Source organism: Stegostoma tigrinum, chromosome 5 (genome assembly GCF_030684315.1).
Source record: "Stegostoma tigrinum isolate sSteTig4 chromosome 5, sSteTig4.hap1, whole genome shotgun sequence".
NCBI classification, from domain to species: domain Eukaryota; kingdom Metazoa; phylum Chordata; class Chondrichthyes; order Orectolobiformes; family Stegostomatidae; genus Stegostoma; species Stegostoma tigrinum.
In genome coordinates, this window is record NC_081358.1 from 32,034,061 (window position 1) to 32,048,921 (window position 14,861).

Here is a 14,861-nt window from a genome sequence, read left to right on the forward strand (position 1 = left end):
TCAATGACTGCTTACGTAAAGATGTAGCATACATCATGATCTTCTTGGTATCCTGCCACAAGTTCCTTAAAAATGAATTCCAACACCTTCCCTATGACAGACGTTAGACTAACTGGCCTGTAGTTTCTTGCTTCCTGTATCCCTCACTTCTTGAATAAATGTGTTACGTTTGATAATTTCCAATATTCTGCGACCCTTACAGAATTGCAGGATTTTTGGAAGATTACAACCAATTCATTTACCAACTGTGCCTTCTTTTAAGAACCTAGAATACAGTCCATACAATCCAGCTCTGGGGACTTGTGAGCCTTTAGGCTTAATAATCTTCCTAGCTTCTTTTCACTGATGATAGTGTCCATCTCTTCCTATCACATCTTGACCTTCAATTATCTTTGAGAAGTTTAGACACAAAATATGAAGTCAAAGCCTTCATCATGCCACTGTTTCTTATTTTTGATTCCCATATTCGCTCTAGAGGACCAATACTATCTTTAATCACATCTTTTCTATTCAAATACATGGAGAAACTCTTCCTATCTTTTTTTTTATTATTAGCTAGCTTTCTCTCATGTTCTGCTTTCCGACTCTCTATTATTCCTGGTTCTTAAAATCTGCCTATTCCTCTGATCTACCATTGATCTTTGCAGATTTAACCAGCGATTCTTCAGTTTATTATTTTCATTAACTAGAGGGTTGCCAACGGATTCCGTTCTGGAGTCTGTTTGCCAGTCAATTTGTACGCAAGTTGGAGCACAGTGCAGATAGTAAAAACCGTTGTATGTAAGTCCAGGAAATATTCATACATCAGGTCTTTAAAAATTAAAACCATGTTTGAGACTGCATTCCAAATTTGTAAATCAGACGTCCATAAGTTGGGGACCCCCTGTACTTATTTATCATAATGATGCATCCTTTTTAAAGAGCATTCCTTTCTGTCTCATTGGGTTTTTTATTTGAAGTCATGACAAAGTAAACAGCTCACCTTAGAAAATCTTACGTGTTTTCACCCACTAATGCTAATTGATACAATTAGTGCAGTCCACCCAATAGACAAACTGAACTAATTACTAAAGCACTGAATGCCTTATATGGGCAAATAAGCAGCTGTGAAATAATGAAAGGTACTTTTTGGACAATAAAATAGAAACTTAAATAAAGTATCAAATTGATCTTGTGGAGGGTTCTAAATTTAAAATTAAACAGCAAAAACAAACCAAATGACATAAATTAAAATTAGGGCATTAAACAAACTAAAATTAAAATACAATGATCATAATAGGAAGGTAGAGTCCATTAAAAAAAGCTGGAGGTAAGTGACCTATGACTTTGTCACATGATGTGGAGGAGCCTGTGGTGGACTGGGTCAGAAATGATGTGACACCAGATTATTATGGCCCAACAGGTTTCTTTGAAAACACAAGACTTCAGAGCCTCAGACCTTCTTCAAGTGTTAGAGAGGTAGTATCAGACGTGGGATTTATAAGTAAAAGATCAAAGGTTCACACTAGTGATGAGTTTGTTCAAAACAAACCTAAGATGTTGTTAAATCTTTAATCAATTAGAAGGTTTTAATTGTTTAATATGTACATGTCCTGACAGAACTAAAGGTTTTATCACTGTAAAGAAGAGGTGACAATTTCGGTCAGACACTGCATGTTAGATGTAAGGCCTTGTTTAGAATCTGTTTGTGTTTTGATTTGAAGTCAGGCTGGTTTTGTTTCTAAAGTAGGAATTTATAAAACACCACATTTACTGTCTATAACTTGTGTACTTTTTGAATTTATAGACAGTCGGTCAACATGGCATTTTAAAAAATTTCTACTTTAGAAATAAAATCAGTCTGATTCCAAACCAAAACACAAACAGATTCCAAACAAGGCCTCACACCTAACATATATTGTCTGATCTAAAATGTCACCTCTTCTTTACAGTGACAAAACCTTGAGTTCTCTCAGGACTGTGACTTCAAAGGAATTCAGGGATTTACACATACAATTTATCAATTAAAACCTGCTAACTGATTAAAGATTTAACAACATTTAGATTTGTTTAGAACATCCTCCTCAGTGGTGTAACCCTTTGACCTTTTACTTAAATTCTGTATCTGACACTACCTGTCTCACTAACACCTAAAGAAGGGTTAAGACTCCGAAAGCTTGTGTTGTCAAAGAAACCTGTTGGGGCTACGACCTGGTGTTGTGTGATTTCTGACTTTGTCACGTGAAACAGCAGTTCACCTTGGAACAGATCTGTAGTATTATATTACGCGTTTGTATTTCTATTGCTTACTCTGTCAGCAAGTGGAAACAAAATTGTCTTTGCAAATAGGATCTTATGCAATTACCTGTGACAATTAAAGGAATTAATACACTCTTTAAAAACATGGAAATGTTCATTCAAAGAACCAACTTGTATGAAAAGCATATTGCAATTCTATGTCGAAGAAAATACAATGATGAGGTAAAGATGGAGAAAAGAAATTGAGATTTGTTCTGGCATTTCCATTTTAGTATCATTACAACATGCAATAGTCACAAAATAAATTCTCACACATTTCATTGCAAGGGGAAACTCACTAGATCTGCAAACTTGAGTTGCCAAATTGAACATTACACATTTAAAGCATCCTTCAGTCCAGCTGACATAACCAAACTCTCCTGCATAGTCAGCTGGAACTAACAGTTAAATAGCTGCTTGATGTGTCATCTTCCAGCTACACATAGACATTATATTCGCAATACTGTCAAACATCAATCTGTGGAGTACTGAAATAGCAAGGGCTACACAATACCAAAATAATGAGTTAAACTACATTGTCAGTTTAGAGTCTACCTGTGGAGAAGATACAGCGGCTGCTCTCAGATCTCAGTGCACACGTAAAGAGGTCACTGGGATTGTATTCCCTATTTTGTTCAACCAGGCGTTTGATTGGCCTTCCAATCATAAAACCTAGGAGAGAATTAATAAAACATTTGTCACCAGTCTACCTAGAAACCAGTGAGACTGAAAACTGGTTTAATGTTTCAACCACTGATGGCTAATAGACCATTCTCACTCCTCTAGCCCATCTGGATAAAATATTTCATAACAAGACATTTTCCTGTCCATTCATTCAAATGGACATTTTTAATAAAGAAACTTAAAGGACTCTAACATTGATTTTTCTATTGCTTTTTAGTACAAGGAAAAGTATAAAATATTAATCTGGATCAGTTTGAAGCAGCCAAGAATAAAAGTGCCCTTAAAGTATTAACTATCTGGAGTTTTAAAACAAAGGAAATTTGATGGAATATGCATGCAAAATATATTTATTAATTGAAGAAAATTCTTTGACACCTTAGATCCGGCAGTAAAATCAAGACATTTGCATGATTTTACAGCTATTCAAGTAGAGTTAACAAAATCCATATATAATTGTAAATTTAAATGATAATATTTGAAAGTTAACATTTTTAATTTTTGATGCTGAATATGGCAGATGCACTGTCGCTCTTCCCTGAAACTCAGACTGACAACTTAGTTTATTTTGATATTCTAGTTTTAAACGATCAGAAAGTCAGCATAGGATTACAGACCTGCATCTAGTTTGAGTCACAAGCCTTACTTTTCTTTTCTCGTGATTAAGTCAACTTATTATACCTAAATGCACTTTTGAAGCACACCTTGCAGATTTGTTTTGACATGCTAGTGGTAATTTTCATGTACCCCTGTCCTTGCCTACCATCATTCCATGCATGAGCCGCCCTTTACGTAAAAAGGTTATCCTTATATCCCTTTTAAATCTGTCCCTTTTCACCTTAAACCTATGCTGTCTAGTTTTGGAATTCCCTACCCTGGGAAAAAGCCCTTGGCTATTCATCCTTTCCATCCCCCTCATGATTTTATAAACCTCTGTAAGGCCACCCCTCTGCCTCCGACGCTCCATGGAAAGTAGCCCGAGTCTAATAAACGTCTACCTTTTGCACGAAGAATCGAATCTTGGCAACATCCTTTTAAATCTTTTCTGAACCCATTCAAGTTTCACAACAAAGCATTTATCTCACGCTCAGTGGGAAGCATATGCTGAGGCTATTTCAGGCAGAGCTGATGGTTATGATTCAGTTATTGATCACTTATCTTCACACTGAGAATGGTGAAAACACTGATATATGGAGAAAATATGGTATTCTGCAGGAGAAAATGGAGGAGATTGAATTCGTGTTCATGTTTGAACTTTGGAATTTTATTTTGATCAGTTCCATAAAACCAGCAGGGCACAAAAAGCCCCAGTACATGTCCAAATATTTACACATTGCACCCTAACCAGATGAAAGAAGCCCAAATAAAACTTGGTAAAATTGAATAGAGTTGAAATTTGGTCCTTCGTGGAATAAACAGATTGGGATCCAGCTGTGATTTGGATTGGAGGGTGAAAGTTCATTTGTTGTACGCTCCTTTGAAACATGTTTCCCCAAATGCTTGCTTGAACCTACATGTCAGCTTTCTATGATCTAGGTACAAAGACATCTGATTCCTCTGAATGCTACATTGACCAGTTGCTCACCATTCACAAAATATACTGCTTTTGTTATTTTTCCTACCAAAATGGATAACATCACACTTAACCACCACATATTCGATCTGTCATGTTCCTGCCTTGTACCCAATCTGATCATATCTTTCAGCAGTCTTTTGATGTCCCTCTCACTGTTTGCTTTCTCTTCTAATATTGTGTTATTAACAAATTAGGTTAAACAGTGAAAAGTAGCAGCATAACATTGTCAAAACTTATGAGTTTAAAAGAAGAAAATCCAAAGATACTTTTGCAGCCCGATACTCAAATAGTAAACATTTAGTAAGGCTGAGCTTGAAAAACACTGGAATAATTTTCATTTATATAAATAACAGGACAAAGTAGCTCACTTGACTGGTTCCACATCCACAAATATCCACTCTCTCCACCACTGTCACACAGTAGCAGCATGGGTGACAAGGTGGCTCAGTGGTTAGCACTGTAGCCTCACAGTGCCAGGGACCTGGGTTCGATTCTTGCCTCAGGTAACTGTCTGTGTGGAGTTCTCCCTGTGTCAGTGTGGGTTTCCTCTGGGTGCTCCAGTTTCCTCCCACAGTCCAAAGATGTGCAGGCTAGGTGGATTGGCCATGCTAAATTGCCCATAGTGTTCAGGGGTGTGTGGGCTATAGGGGAATGGGACTGGTGAGATGCTCCAAGGGGCAGTGTGGATTTGTTGGGCCAAAGAGCCTGTTTCCACACTGTAGGGAATCTATCTAATAACACTCAGTCTCCTCATCAGTTATTAATACAGATTGTAAATAGCCATCACCTAAGCACCGAATGTTATAAATTGCCAATTCAAAGCCTCAATAAATGCTATTGTATGCAACCAATGTTGGGAGTACTGATTTTGAAGTAATAACATTTGCATGGGCAACCTATCAAATAATTTTTTAAACTTCAAATGCATTACATGAACTAGTTCCTCTTTTTCCATCTTACTTGGTTAAGATCTCAGCAGTACTGTATAATTCAGATCCCAAAATGAAATCTGGCTTTATAGCTCATAAGTTGAATTTTTGCAGTTGGATCCATGATACTTACTGAGTGAACACCTTCACATGAGGGTGCCAATATTTTGTAACAAAGGAACACAAGTTTATAACACAAAAAATGTGCATATATAAGATAGTTTAGAAAAATCTTGGACATAAATAGGAAAACAAAGTTTCAACCTGTTTCTCGGCAATATCCCATTCAGATTCTCAATCTCAGTCAAGTGTCACTTCCATCTTAACTCTTCAATTTCTTCCTTAACATGCTCTTCTCAGTTTGAAAGGTCTAAAGATTTCTTTCCTGTTCTAAAGGACTGAACTTCTTTTCAATTCTGGATTCTTGAGAGCTTTTCCCAGTTCTGAGGAAGGGCCAGCGGTCCCGAAATGTTATGTGTGTCCTGGAACTAGTCAATGGGTACTAAATGCAATGCCAACAGATGTTGCTGGAAAGGTGTAGCAGGTCTGGCAGCATCTGTGAAGAGAAATCAGAGCTAATGTTTCAGCTCCAATGACCCTTCCAAAGAACTGGTTTTTATTTAGTAATAAATCGTGGTCTTGTCAACTATATCCACATCCTATGAACAAATAAACAAAGTACATTTATCAAACATAATTTCCTGTTCTTAATTCCATGTTGACTCAACTTAATTATATTGGCTCAAATATTCCAATCAGGGTTGGAGATTCTATTTTCGAAACTAATTAGTTAAAAAAATACCCATTTGCTTCTAGATGTCTTATGCGCTGAGATGCATGGACAGAGTCTCATATTAGGAAAGTGTCTAGGAATCCATAAGTCCAGCAGTGGAGCGCATTGCTGCGGAAACCACATCACCTTCTGCAGCAGTCAGTTACTGCGATCTGTGACTTACGTATCCAGGAGCACAGGCATCTTCTTTGACAGTACCCGTGAAAGGGTAATTATATAAGTTTGAGTTTTGGTCGGGGGTGTCAGATATAAACTGATGGGGGTGGTGGGAATTGTTGGGTTCATGGTCCAACAAACAAGCAGGAGTGGGGAGGGGGTTGCTTCTGGATGCGGGGGATGATATTCAGGCCAGAAGGACATACATTAGTTTAGCTATGGATGTGGGTTTGCCGGATCTAGCTAGGGGGAAGATTTTAGTCCGAAGACCTGTCAGTGGTGATTATGTTTGATGCCTAGGAGTTCTGGCCAGTCAACCATGGGTAGATGTTGGGTCTGGCAGAGTTTGGTGAGTGATATGAGAATCAGGGTCAGGTCTGGGTATGGTTATCTGATCCAGGAGGTTCACTGTTTGGGCAAGTATAGTTTGGAGGTGTCAGTGGTGAGTCGGAATTCAATTTAATAATTGGCCAGGAGTTAGCTTGACAGGTATGGAGTAAGGCAGTGTCCTGTCGCCACTTATGAAATTAGGAAGCCAATGGTTAGAACAAGAATGAAATTTGTCTTAACTTTGTATGTATTTTTAAAATAATGTATGTAATTAAAATGGTGCTGGATTGATGATGGTGAATAATGCACATTTTACTGTATTTTTAAATACACATAACAATAAATTACTGTACTGTACAGTAGATTTTTAATCATCTAACATTTCCTGGTAAATATTAAGCTTGAGTGATCAGGAACCCTCCATGTTCTCCAAACTTAGTGGACTTTTTCAGGGGAAAAGAGACACAGGAATTAGCCAACAGAAAATTCAATTTCCCAGGCAATTCTCATGCAGTCAGTTGCATCAGGATTCCACATGGTTGTGATATCTGGCTCCTGACTATGCTGCTTTAATAACTCTCTGGATCATTGTGATTTGCTAAGGTGCCCTGTTACCATATCCCTAATAATACATTCCAGCAAATTTTTCTGCTTCTGATTGTTGTTGTATGAGGTGCTTGAACCTTTCAAGGAGCATATCTTAAACTGCTATCAATCATTGCATAATGCAACAAGATATGATGTTTTTGTCCCAAGATTTATTAGGTCAGTCCATGTGCAGTCTGCTAAAGGTTGGCAATATGTTATAATCTAGAGATTTGGATTCTAAAGTAGAGATAAATGGGTTTTTGGTATTAGTTCTGTGAAGAGGATTCGTTTTTGTTTAAGAGGTCAGAAAGTCATTTTTTAACAGTGAGCTCAAGCATAATTTTCAAGAAAGACTTGGACTTCAGTCAAATGACTAGCAAGTTACCTGAGAACTTACTTGACTAAATGTTTTCTAAGTTGAGTTTTATGGCCTACAGAGAGATAGCTGGTCAATAGCAGGTTTAGTTCAGAAGGAAAAAATGATAACAACAGAACAGTAGGGAGATTGTAGAAGTCTACTATCTAGAACTAAGCATTTTTTTTAGCAGTCCAAAGGTATAAGCCAGAGAAGGCCCTCTGTTTCTCTTATGGATCAGTGAGAAAAATGAATATGTTAATGCATATCTTTTAGGTGTCTGGGAGAGACTGTAAGAATAACATCTGGGAAATAGACAGAAAGTCCGAAAGGAAAAGCTTGCAACTTCAACAGTACAGTAAGAAATTAGAGAGTTTAAATCAGAGGTAAACTTCACTAGGGTTAAATGCCTATAAAGGATATTGCTGGGAAAAAAGGTTTGAAATTTTCTTTTTGCTTCTCATGATACGATCTCTCCAAATTGTCCTGCTGATAATGTTTTTAAAAATTCTTTCATGTTCTTCTGTTAAATGTACAGTGGCAGCCCTGTGAATATATTCAGTGACTGACCACCATGTTAATCTAATTTATCTGATGTGGTATACTTAACTCACAGTAATATTACTACACATAGACATTTTAAAAAAACAAACACTCTGTTTTATTGCTTCCCCAAATCTTCTGTGTGATTGGTATGTTTACATTTAAGACAAGAACGTAACACATTGATAGCTTGTGGTTTCTAAATATTTGTGGTTTTTAGGCACACCGTCAATAACATGCCGACAGCATGGTTTTCAATGATTTGTTTGCCAAATGTGCAGCAAAACACCCTTTCCATTCAAGGAGAATGAAATAGCAAATGTTACGGTGATACAGTTATCATAGCTGTGATTCTGCAGCTCAGTGAGGATTCTGCACAAAGTATCTGTTTTCCAGGAGTGTATCCTGCTCCAGTCAGTAGGCATCATGACCCACTAAGATTGCTTAAATTTGGGATAACTTAAATAGTAAGTACAATCTCATGTTAAGATTAACATAGAAATATTAAAAAATAGGAGGTGGAGTAGGCTATTCATCCCTGTTCCTGCTTTTGCCCCATAACCTTTGATCCTTTTAGCTCTAATAACCATGTCTATCTTTTCTGATAATATTCATTGTTTTGTCCTCAACCACTTTCTGTGGCAGACAACTTCACAAGCTCACTATTCTCTGGGTGAAGAAGTTTGTCTCATTCCCATTACCTCAGACTAGACCTACACTCTTGGAAAGAGTGCAGAAGAAATTTACAAGGATGTTGCCAGGACTCGAGGATCTGAGTTATAGGGAGAGGTTGAACTAGCTGGGACTTTTTTCTTTAGAGTGTAGGTGTTTAAGGGGGAACCTTATAGAAGTGTATAAGATCATGAGAGGCATGGGTAGGGTGAATGCACTCAGTCTTTTTCCCAGGGTTGGGGAATCGAGGACTAAAGAGCGTCAGTTTCGGGTAAGAGGGGAAAGAATATACAGGAATGTGAAGGGCAACTTTTTTACACAGAGAGTGGTACGTATATGGAATGAGCTGTCAGCGGAAGTGGTTGAGGTGGGAACATTAACAATGTTTAAAAGGCGTTTGGAAGAATATATGGATAGTAAAGGTTTAGAAGGATATGGGCCAAGTGCAGGGAAATGAGATTAGTGTGAATGGACATTTTGGCTGGCATGAACCAGTTTGGCTGAAGGGCCCGTTTCCGTGCTGTAGGACTCTATGACTTCCTGGTTATCAGAAACATCCTTCCTGAGTTTGTCCTGTCTAGTCCTGTTAGAATTTTATAGGTTTCTACGACATCCTCCTCATTGTAATAAAGCAATAGCAAGTTACAGTTTTCTAGCTGAGAGACAAAAGGAAAACATTCACCAACTACAAAAGCAACATCTCTTTCCCTCTCTGCACTGAATTTCCACTTGCGCCAAATTCCTGACTTTAGCACATTTTCATGTACATCGAAGAGACGAGACTGTGGATTTAACATCGTTGCTCTGCATACTTATTCTGTGTGACACAGACACTTACCTGAAGCCATGAGTCATAAACCCAGGATTAAATCTCCAACATTGACTCACGAGAAATATCTTGGATCTTAGATTTAGTGAAGTTCAGGAATGCCAATGAATTGTAGTGCCTTTGCAATACAATTACATGTCTATCTCTTCCTTAGTAAGATTAATTAGCTAATCCCCTCCCTGTGCCATAGCCCTGCTGATCTAGTGTTCAGTATTCTTGTCCTCCGACAATGGGAACTCTAGCTTCAGTCTCTCTGTTTGTACAAGAGTGAGTTCAGAAGTTTAACCCAGAGACAGTTCTGACTAAGGTGGGAGGAGAGGATTGTCTTTTACTGGTCCCAATGCTTCACAGATCACATAATAAATGCAGTTGTTCTTCCCAGTTCCTGATATGGCCAATCATACACTTTTTCTACATTAGACTCAGAACAAAGATCCATCAGTCAGTTATCTGATTTGATTTATTGTCACATGCATCTAGGTACAGTGAAAAGCTTTGCGAGCTGTACAGGCAAATCATAGTAAACAAGGACATACAGATTGTACGGTGAAAAAAACTTGGCCAGAGTGAGGCATACAGGTACACCATGCTGGACGTGCATGAAGCAAGATCAACATTAACAAAATCAGCATTATTTGAAGTTACAGAGTCCATTTAGGAGTCTAATAACAGCAGGGAAGAAGCTGTTCTTGAACGTGTTAGTACATATGTTCAAGCTTCTGTATCTTCTGCCTGACAGAAGAGGTTGTAGGAGATCATTACTGGGATGGGAGGGGTCTTTAATGATGATGGCAGCCTTTCCATGGCAGTAAGAGGTGTAAATGAAGTCCATGGATAGAAGGTTGGCATCCATGATGGTCTGGACTGTGCACAGAACCTTCCGTAGTTTCTTACCGTCCTGGGCAGAGCAGTTGCTGTACCAGACCGTTATGCACCCGAACAGAATGCTTTCAATGGTGCATCTGTAGAATTTAGTGAGGGTCCTTATACACCAAGACCTGAGTGTCTTTAACACAAGTTGTTGAAAGTAGTCATGCAGATTCAGCAGGTGGTGAAAGACAAATGGTATGTTGGCCTTCATATGAGTAGATTCGAGTACAGGAGCAGTGACGTCTTGCTATAATTATACATGGCCTTGGTGAGACCACCCGTGGAATATTGGACCAGCCCAGTTCGTCCCCTCCCCCCCACTGCACCACACAACCAGCCCAGCTCTTCCCCTCCACCCACTGCATCCCAAAACCAGTCCAACCTGTCTCTGCCTCCCTAACCTGTTCTTCCTCTCACCCATCGCTTCCTCCCACCTCAAGCCGCACCTCCATTTCCTACCTACTAAACTCATCCCACCTCCTTGACCTGTCCGTCTTCCCTGGACTGACCTATCCCCTCCCTACCTCCCCACCTATACTCTCCTCTCCACCTATCTTCTTTTCTCTCCATCTTCGGTCCGCCTCCCCCCCTCTCCCTATTTATTCCAGAACCCTCACCCCATCCCCCTCTCTGATGAAGGGTCTAGGCCCGAAACGTCAGCTTTTGTGCTCCTGAGATGCTGCTGGGCCTGCTGTGTTCATCCAGCCTCACATTTTATTATCCTGGAATATTGGGTACAGTTTTCATCTCCTTATCTGAGAAAATATGTTCTGACAATGGAGGGAATGTAACAAAGGTTTACCACATTGATTGCTGGGATCCTCTGTTCCTTCAACTCTCCACTGGTGACAGTGCCTTTGGCCAGTTACACCTCGCACTCTGCAATTCACTGCCTGAGCCTATCTGTCTCTCCACATTCCTCTTCTGCCCTAAGTCATTCCTTAAAACTACATCTGCCCATGCTTTTGATACCCCTTTACTGGTTCAATAGCCATTTATTTCCGATGACACTTTGTGAAATACCTTGCTGTGTTAAGGGTATGATGTATACGACTTATTGTTGCTGTAAACAGGTAGGAATATCCTTTTCACTAGGTACAAAGGATAGTGAGTGCTACATTACGCTGATGACAAACAGTTCAAGTGGATTACAAAATGGACATCTCTTTTGTTTTCTAAGTATTACAAGTCAGAAAACCACACTTGCTTTAACGTAGTGACAAAAAGGATTGTGTTTCAAAATTTCAATAGTATCAAGCAGTGCACATCAATTCTCAATTAGTTTGCAAAGTGAGTCTAACTGCTTTCAGGTCTTTCTGCCTGTGTGTACTGCCTCAATCATTCTTCCACCTGCTGTGATATTTTACGTTCAACACTTTTAATGAAGGCCCTCAGCCAAGATGTCAGTTTAGCATAAGTTTTATTCTTCAGACACATGACCACTGGGGATTAGAGCGAGCTTGTCATAATTTATTTTCAAATATGACTTACAGAGAAAGATGTGCTTTGTCACTCGTGCCTGGTCTGGATTTAATCCTGGCTCCCTCGAGGTTATGTATACCATACAAACTAAGCCAGTGTTTAATTTGTCAACTGGAATTTTACAGAGATTTGCCAACATCAAGATGACATTCTAACATGGACATTTCAGTCAGTATTGTTACACATGCCTGCAGCAATTGTACAGGCACAGGCAACTACTTTGTGAGGATCATTGTTCCAGACGAGGTGAGGCAAGAGTTGCACTGTGTGGGTGTTAAATCCCCAAAACAGGGTTATTATCCAACATTATCCTGCCCAGATGTCAGTTTCAACTGGCTAAGTGAGGAACCCCTCTATGTAGCTATGTTCCTATGCTGTGGAAGCAATTAATATATTTAGATAGGTAATTAAGTACTGTTTTAACCATCAATTCTGCTTTTAACATCCAATGAACCTGTTACCTAATTCATCAGCAACTCACCAGGGTTGCTAAGGCAAGTCCAAATGTAAAGAACAAAAAAAGAAGTTGCTGGAAAAGCTCAATGGGTCTGGCAGCATCTGTGAAGAAAAGATCAGAGCTAACGTTTTGGGTCAGAACTGAGGAAGGGTTACCAGTCCCGAAATGTTAACTCTGATTTTGCTGAAAAAGCTCAGCAGATTTGGCAACATCTGTGAAGAAAAAAGCTCTGAGGAAGGGTCACCAGACCCAAAACATTAACTCTGAATTTTTTCTTCACAGATGCTGCCAGACCTGCTGAGCTTTTCCAGCAACTTCTGTTTTTGTTCCTGATTTATAACATCTGCAGTTTTCTTGGTTTTTATCCAAATGTAAAGAGTTTCATCAATACAATGTACAAACTGGAACACTTTCGATCTGGCCCACTGGAAGTTTATTTCTGATGGTTGTTAGATTTAGGTTTTATTGTTACATGCACCCAAGTGCAGGAGTACAGTGAAGAAGTTTCATTTTCGTTACAGGCGGTGACATTTTAGGTACAAGGACCTGGGAACCAAAAACTTAAGAACAAAGAAGAAAGAAATAAGGAACAAAGTTAAACATTACAGTCACTCTTAGTATAGTGCAAAAAGAATAAAGAAATAAGGTTAAAAGATGCTGTTGCTTCAAAGCTACTAATAAATTCAAAGATGCTAGCCAGTAACAAAGATAAGTAGATACAGAAAGCCAGCCCTGATGTAGTCTCTCAACACAGTCTCAGAGCAGACAGACCTTGAGCTTGGGCACAAGGACAATATCCCGATAGGCATCAGGTCAGACAAAGTAGCAGGAATCAATGGGATTCACTTAGTATTCTTGAAGAACACCGGATGCCAGGAAAGGAAGTAACTGCGAAAGCTGCAAAATCCACAACACAAGCCCCATTCCAATCACCTGGTGCCAGTCTAAGATTGTGGCCATTGCTAAACCAGTGGAACCTCTCAACGACCCAAACCCATCAACCTGCTCTCAGACTGAGTCCACCCAGGGCGTAGTGATGCCTCCCTCTAGTCCCCAGCACCCCTTTTCCTCCGCAGGCAGTTTACACACAAACTACAATTGTTCCAAGCCCAAGCGTGAACCTCACATATTAGAACATAGAACATAGAACATAGAACAGTACAGCACAGAACAGGCCCTTCAGCCCACAATGTTGTGCCGACCATTGATCCTCATGTATGCACCCTCAAATTTCTGTGACCATATGCATGTCCAGCAGTCTCTTAAATGTCCCCAATGACCTTGCATCCACAACTGCTGCTGGTTAGTAGGTAGGAAATTGAGGTGCGCCTTGAGGTGGGAGGAGGGAATGGGTGAGCGGAAAAGCCTGAAGACACAAATTGCCTTTTCTGATATATCCCGTGTCTATGACATGGTGCATGCTTCTGATATTCCACAAAATCATCAGCTGTAAGAAAACTCAACAAGTGATCAGTGACTGACAAAGTGGGGAATGGGCACAGTGGGTCAGTGGTTAGCACTGCTGCTTCATAGTGCCAGGGACCGGGGTTCAAGTCCAGCCTCAGGTGACTGACTGTGTAGAATTTGGACATTCTCCCCACATCTGCATGGGTTTCCTTCTGGTACTCTGGTTTCCTGCCATGGTCTGAAGAAGTGTCCAGGGTTACGGGAATGAGGTGAGTCTGGGTGGGATGTTCTTTGGACGGTCAGTGTGAACTCGATGGGCCAAATGGCCTGCATCCACACTACAGGGGCTCTATGATCTTAATCAACTCCATGATCAGCATCCAGCCATCCATGTGCACTTTAGGGATCAAATTGGCCTCCTTTCCAAAACCAACAACAAATTCCCCTGGGACTAATCTTCACACAGGATTACTTTGATATATTTCCAGTGTCCATATTCTTAAAATGCCAGGGCACATAAGCTGACAACTTGTGCCTGGATTTCCTGAACTTCCAAGACATTGAGAAAACATTCACTGAAGATAGATGTTCTCTGGAAGCCGACTTCAGAAAATAAAAGCTTTCGACCAAGACATTTCAAACTTCCATCTAAACAGCTTAATGACTAGTGAAGAGCTTCCTGATTGCTCATCCTTGGTTCAGTACCAAAATAACCTTGAAGGGTCTCGGCCCGAAACGTCAGCTTTTGTGCTCCTAGGATGCTGCTTGGCCTGCTGTGTTCATCCAGCTCCACATTTTGTTATCTCTTGATATCATGCTGACTGTGAATTGACCTAACAACTGCAGAATTTGAAGAGCAAGGCAAAGCCAAGTTAAAGATGAGAATTATGGAACCTGGCTAATAGGACTTGGGGCA